Consider the following 7,312-nt stretch of genomic DNA (forward strand, 5'->3'; position numbering starts at 1 on the left):
CAGGGAGAGAGCTCACACACAGCAACTGGTCCTGATCTAATCACACACATTCTTACAGTGCTGTTTGGCTCCAACTTGCCCAACTGCAGGAATATTTTCAGTTTTCCTTCCTACCTCCTTGGACAGGGATCACCCAAGTTTGGGTAATCAAGCCGTTTGGGGCCAAAGGGGTGGGTCCCATACAAACCTGGCAGTGCTGCCCAGCACCACAGACAGGGAGGCTGTGGCTCCTGGCTGAGCAGCCAGGAGCTCATGGCCCTGACTCCATCTGTCCCCGAGGCCCTGCGTTGGCTGTGTCAGGCCACGAGTGACCTGCAGGCAGCCCGCAATGACATCCGGCACTGCTGCCCCAACTGGGTGCTCTTCAAAGTGCACCAGGCCCTGGAGAAGGCACTGGTGGCGGCTGTGCTTTGCCGTGGTGAAGCTTTTGCGGGCCATAGAGGGCTGATGGGTATGGCCCAAAGGCTGGAGGCGGAGGAGCCGGAGCTGAGGGGCCTTGTCCTGGACGTGCAGTGGCTGTGTGACTGTGGTACGGACGGCAAGGCCACACAGTACCCGAGTTACCATCCCTTTCCCGTGACCCCCAGTGAGGCCTTCCCCAGCGTGGATGAGGAGGAGGTCCTGAAGCGGGCACAAAAAGTGCTAGTAACACTGAGGGACCATGTGGGCAGAAAGTGACAGGTCCCTACCACGGCGCACGGCACCTGGGCCAAAGGACCATCAGGCGCCCATCAGAGACCCACCATGGACCTGCTGTGGACTCGCCGTGGACTTGCCACAAACCTGCCACAGGCCATTCCAGACTGTCCAGCCCTGGCAGGGGAGTTTTGGTGGCAGACCGGGGCCCAGAACACTGGACATCACAGAGTTGCCTGTGCCATTGGCGTGTCTTGAGTGTGCAGTAAATAAAGTGCAAAATAAATGCTGCAATGCTGGAAGACCTTTCACTGACAGTGGAGTCAGGGACATGAAGAAGTCATGGGCAATAGGTGTGGAGAAGGTGGATGGGGTGATGAGGGAGTTTGGAGAACTGTGTTTGGTCAATTTTGGCTAGCCAGGGGCTCACCGAGCCACTCCATTACGTCCCCTCGTTGACTGAAAAGGAGAAGAAAACGTGATAAAAATCCCACGGGTCAGGGAGATCACTCACCAATTACTGCCACAGTGAGAACAGACTCACCTTGGGGAAATGAATTTCTTTTAGAACCAATTAAACAGAGTAGGAAAATGAGAAATAAGAATAATCCTAAAACCACCTCCCCCTACCCTCCCTTCTTCCCAGACTCAGCTTTATTGCACTCGGGCGGTGGAATGCCGATGGAAGTCCGATTCCTGCGGTGCGTGCAGGAATTGCCAGACCTGTCCCCCGGGAGCGCTGCTCCTAAAACGGAGCCTACTCCCACCGGACGTAGCTTGACAGCCAGTGAAGATAAAGTCCAAGGACCTCAGGATTCTTCTGCCGTGGGGTCAGAATGTCTTTCTGGTCCCATGTTGGGCACCAAACTGCCATGTCCTGTCCCCACTTCGTAAGAGCAGATCTCTTGCCAGCCCTGGCTACCTCTCCACGGGGCGATAGAGCAGCGAGAGGCACTCTCTGCTGAACCCAGCAGGGCTTTAGAGCGTGCCTTCGTGGGTCCAAGGATATTGCTGATCCCACCGGCAAGGAAGGAGGTGACACTCTTCTGGGGATAGGTCCAAGATTTATTGTGATTCCGAGGAGAGCCCCGGAGCCCAACTGCACTCGAAGGGATCCAGCAGAAGAGGGTGAGCTCTGAGCCTCGAACAGGCCCTGATATAGGGAGGGCGGGGAAACCCGATCAGCCATTTGGGAGAAGACATGGGTGTGGCCCTCCAAGGGAAGGACAACCAGGGTATCCACTTAGAAGGGAGGAGGGGAGGGACCCCAGGCCATTGTCCAGTCACTCAGTGACCCTGGCAGAAGCCTCCAGACCAAGGGGAAGGGTGGACAAGTCACCCAGGAGGGGTCAGGGGCATGGATCAGGGTTTTTGGGATTGATGGGACACACAGGTACTGATGGGAAAACCTGGGATGAACCAAAAGGGCACAGGAGGGTACAGAGGGCTAAACCATTTTGAACATACATATAGTGGAAGCTAAAAACACAACTCCACACTCTTCCCTGTGGGGATGGTAAGACACTGGCACATGTTGCCCAGAGCAGCTGTGGCTGTCCCATCCCTGCAAGTGTCTGAGGCCAGGTTGGAGGGGGCTTGGAGCAACCTGGTCTGGTGGCAGGTGTCCCTGCCCATGGCAGGGGCTGGAATAGGATGAGCTTTGAGGTCTCTCCAGCTCAAACCAGTCTGGGATTCTATGCTGAGGTGAAACATCACCATAGTGATGACAAATCCAGGGCTTACCAAGCTGCCATGGCATCATGTCCATTGAGTGGTCCCTGCCAAGGTCAAAGGGCAGCTCCTCAGGAGACAGGGTCATCTGACTGGGCCAAGGCTGCAGAAGTGGGGTGCCATCGCTCAGCGCTGAAGGCTCAGGTGCCCTGACAGGTGCCTTGACCCTTGACCAGTAGAACGTGGAGGCTTTTGTGCCTTCAAGGCGGGGCAGCCTGAGCACATGGCTTCTGCCTCTGCTGCCTGTGGCTCTCCCCTGTCTGGGCAAGGGATGCGAGCTGAGCTGAGGCTGGACATGCCACCAGTGCGTGGCGTGTCTGTCAGCCTCAGGGACCATAGAAATGGGGGTGGCTCCAGCCAGGAGGATGCATTGCTGCTACTCACTGTGACAGAAAACATGGAAAACAGCAAGTTTTGGTTGCAAGATACAGCTTAAAGACTAACTAGCAGATGAGAGAAAGGAATGTAAAAGTAGACACACGGGATGTTGAACAGAACTGGAAGCAGAGGAAAAACAGATTATAAGGCACCTAAGTGGGTTTTGTGGCACAGTTATGTGACAAGAAACAACAGTGCCTGCCCTAAGAGAAGTTCAAGGCAAGGGCACTTCCAATTTGGAGGGCTCACAGTGCATATGACCACCAGAGATCTCTTTAGATGATCCTCCAAGACCATAAAAGGACTTCCAGCAAGAGGCAGAGGTGGGTAAAATAGTTCTATGAGAAGTAATGTTTATGTATGAGCTAGGAACTACCTTGTGATATGTATGATCATGGTGGAATAAACCCCCTCAGCATTCTTGCTCACATGATGCAGGGCAGGCTTCTTCTTAACTCCGTAACTGCTTCCACAGGAATGTCTGTACACTCCTCCTGGATAACTTGATTCTTCTTCCACAATTTTTTCTTCCACATTCCTCCTTTCTGAGATGAGGTTGATCACAAGTTTCCGGTTCACTTGATCTCCTATCACCCAGGGTTGGGATTCTGCTTTTCACTTTGCTAAGTTATTTTAAAATATGCCCTCAACCCTTGACCTTCTCATCCTCAGCCAATTCTTGAGTATTTTCAGGATCAAGAATTCCTCCCTCCTAGCAGAGGTCATAGAAAGATGAGTGAATTATACAAGTTTCAAATTTGGTCTGTCATCATTAATGGAAAACTTGATCTGGGAGGGAAAGGATCGCAGAGAATTGCAGCTTCAGCCCTTGCCTAGGAATTGTTCCTGATCTCCAAAAACCAGGGGGCTTCTATGCTTTGAAGAATAGTCTTTGCATGATCTCTACAGCCCAGCTTTTACCTTCCTCAGAGGGCTCCCTCCCACAGTATGTCACACCAGTCTGGCACAGTTCCTGTGCAGGTGACATCCACTGTCACCAACCACAGGACCACTTTTCCTTTACCCACTGCCAGTGAGAGCGAGCATGGATCATTACATTTTTTCCCACATAAGATATGGAACAGAAATCCCTGTTATAAATCCTGCCAATTCTTTCTGAATTTGTACATACAAGCAAAGACACCTTGCACAGAATCTACCTTCTTGGAACCCTGGTGATCAGTGGCACAAAGTCTAGCGGTGGAGCCTGGAGGACAATGCTGAGCCCAGTCCTTTCTGACACCTTTGTTAGTAAACTGGGTGATGGGGCCAGGGTGTGCCCTCCCACAAACTGGGAGCAGTGGCTGAGCTGCCAGAGAGAAGTGCTGCCATCCAGAGGGACAGTTCAACAAGGGTGACAGTTCAATGGCAAGTGCTGAGCCGTGTCCTTGGGAAGGAACAGGCACAGGCACTGGTATCTGCTGGGGGCCACCCAGTTGAAAAACTGAAGTTTGGCAGGGTCCTGCTGGACACCAGGATGCCCACGGGCCAGCAATGCGCTCCTGCAGCAATGCAGAACAGCGTCCTGGGCTGCACTGGCAGCTGTGACACAGCTGGTGGAGGGAGGGGATCCTTTCCCTCTGCTCCACACCAGTGAGGCCAGCCCTGGAGTGCTGGGCCCAGAGCTGGGCTGCCCAGTACAGGAGACAGGGACAGACTGGACAGAGTCCAGCTCAGGGCCATGAAGATGAGGGAGGGACTGGAGCATCTCTGCCGTGAGGAGAGGCTGAGAGAGCTGGCACTGCCCAGCCTGGAGCAGAGCAGGCTCAGGGCATCTCATCCCTGGGGATAAACACCCGGGGGGAGGCTGCAGAGGGGACAGAGCCAGGGACAGCCCCAGGGGCCTCGGGCACCAGGTGACACACAGGAGGGGCCCTCCGAGCTCAGGAGACACTTCTGCACTGGGTGGGTGTCTGAGCACTGGTGCAGGTGCCCAGGGAGGTGGTGGATCTCCATCCCTGGAGAGACTCAAAAGCCACCTGGACGCGTCCTGGGCAGCCGGCTCTGGGTGGCCCTGATGGAGCAGGGGCTGGGCAAGGTGACCTGCAGAGGTGCCTCCAGCCTCCCCCAGCCCCAGATTCTGGGACTCTGGGAATAAACAGTTTCCTAAGGACAAATGAAAAAGCTCCATGCATGGCAGGTTTCTCCTGCTCTCACCAAAGTGGTTCATGTCACATGTCTCCTTTCTGCAGATTCCTCCCTGGAGTGAGGATGCCTCTCAAGGTCATGCCTTGAGGCTGAGAGAAATGTTTGCCCGTGGTCATTGGTTTGGATGAGTAGCATCAATCTTTAAGAATTGGTTTTGCTGGCTTGACTAGAATTGCTGCAATGTTGCTTCAAAATATAATGCACTATACTGGAAGTTATAGTTCCCTGTACTGAGTAATAAATAACCCAGAGAAAGATCTATTAGTTTAATCATGATCATAATAAACTCTTTATTTTTCTATAAATATATCTTACATCCTATGGAACAGAGTTTTGTAAAGGTTCAACTGCATCTATGCTATCCTTTAAAGATAAACTACTGACTAAATCTAAGCCTGCATCCAGCTGCAGCCTGCCTCCTCTGAGACATTCAGGAAGCAAGGAGGTCCTTTCTGCACCTCGTGTCTCCTGCCTGCTGCCTGCAGAGCTCTCCAGGTGGTCCTGTCGGTCTTGGGCCAGCTGTGCCTGCAGAGGGACACCTGAAAGAGGCACAAGGCCCGGCTCAGACAAGCCCAGGCTGGCAGGAGCACCTGCAGCCCCACGGTACCCGCTCCCGGGGCAGACACAGCCTCCAGCTCCAGCCCTCACCCACACTGTGCCCTGGGGCAAGGGGAAAGGAACAGGCTCCCAGACAGAACAGAGCTCAGATGATCAACAAGTCCAGTTCAAGGCCGGTAAAGCCTTCCCACATACATCCCTCAGCCACCACAGGTCAGTTAGAGAGAGTTCTGAGGGGATTTAGGAACCCAACTCTGATTTCCAAAGCACACTTTTGGGCCACTGACCCCTTTCTCCACAGGCTGTGCGTCAGCAGGAGGGCTGTTGCTCCCCATAGCTGCTGGAGGACTCTTCCATTTCAAAAGTTGACCGATTTTGATGGGCAGACTCGTGGACAGGAAACGTAATGTAGTCTGGGAGGAACACTCTCCTAAAAGTTCTGATTCTTCTCCTTTCAGGTTCCACCTGCACATTGGATGGGAGAGAGGGTCACAGAAACCTGTCAGCAAACATGCACAGGCTGCCCCTCTCTCTCTGCCCCTCGGCATGCTGCAGACCTTTGCTGCTTCCCCCCTTGATGCTGCTCTTGCCCAGCTCGCTCAGCCTGTCCCAGCTTCCTTTCCACCCTTCCCCGACCTCTTGCAGCTCCACTCCAGCGCTCCTTTGGGCAGGAGCTGCCAGACCTGCAGCCAGGATTTCAAGTCCATGCTAAGCAGGATTTAGGCAGTGCCACGAGGACATGCTCTCCATCAGGGAGGAAGGCAAGAGCAAACACCCCCAGCATTTCCTTCCCTGGGGCTGGTCTGCCAGGAGTGCTGTTCCACCTCTCCTGTGTAGAGCTTCCATGGCCCCATCCCCGAGAGCCCCACTGCCCTCTCTTGGAGCAGCAATGGCCAGATCAGTCTGTCATTCTCTGCTGCCACTCAGGACGAGTTCTCCCCTTGCAGGCACACGTCCTGGTGTGGATCAGCACTCAGCTTTCCTCTCTTCTCTCCCCACTGGCTGCTCTCAGATGGCCAAGGCCAAACACCTTTCTATTAACAGCAGTCTTGGTCTTCTCACCTTCCCTTTCAGATATTTAGAAATATGAACATGGGTTTGGACACAAGGACTTCCCCAAACCATGCAATGGCCATAGAGAGAGTGTGGAGATTGAGAACTAAAGCTTCTAGGGAACAGAAGCCCAGCATGGAGGAAAATCAGCAGCTTCAGCATTAACTGCCTTTGGCATGACTACAACATCTCCTCCTTATTCAGAAGAATGCAGTTAGAAAAGTTTAACTGAAAAAGTCTGCTCCTTAGAACTATCACCACAAGGTCCAAACATAGCTAGGAATTGGCCCTCTGTGGCATCTGCCAATCTTACCAGCACATCCTTCCTTTCCTTCTCCAGGTTCTCCAATTTCCTCTTCAGAGATGCCACCTCCTGACGAAGAGTCACAGCCTCTTCCTGTCTTTCAGTGGCCTCTTTCTCCAGGGCATTTTCTCGAGAAATGTGCTTGAGTTGTGTCTTCCACCAATCTGCAGCAGGGAAGGGAAGGAGAAGGAGAAGGGGACAAGCAAAGCAAAGACACACTGATGTGCATCCTGCAGAGACAACAGCACTGTCTTCTCTGCCTGCCGGTGTTTGCCAGGCCCTGAGCACACAAGGGCTCCAAAGCTGACAGAAATGAAGGAAACTTCCAGGCAGAGAAAAAAGCAGGAAGGAAAGGGGCAAGGTTCAGAGGGATAGGAAAGTGTGTTTGCTCTTGGTCTTGTGCAGAGGGAGCAATCCAAGAGGGACAAAGGAGAGGGGATGCCTGTGCAGCCCTGCTCAGAGAGGCCAATGGCCTGGAGGCTCTGGCAGGGCCTGGAATTTGGG

Source organism: Taeniopygia guttata, chromosome 34, assembly GCF_048771995.1.
Source record: "Taeniopygia guttata chromosome 34, bTaeGut7.mat, whole genome shotgun sequence".
Classification (NCBI taxonomy): Eukaryota; Metazoa; Chordata; class Aves; order Passeriformes; family Estrildidae; genus Taeniopygia; species Taeniopygia guttata.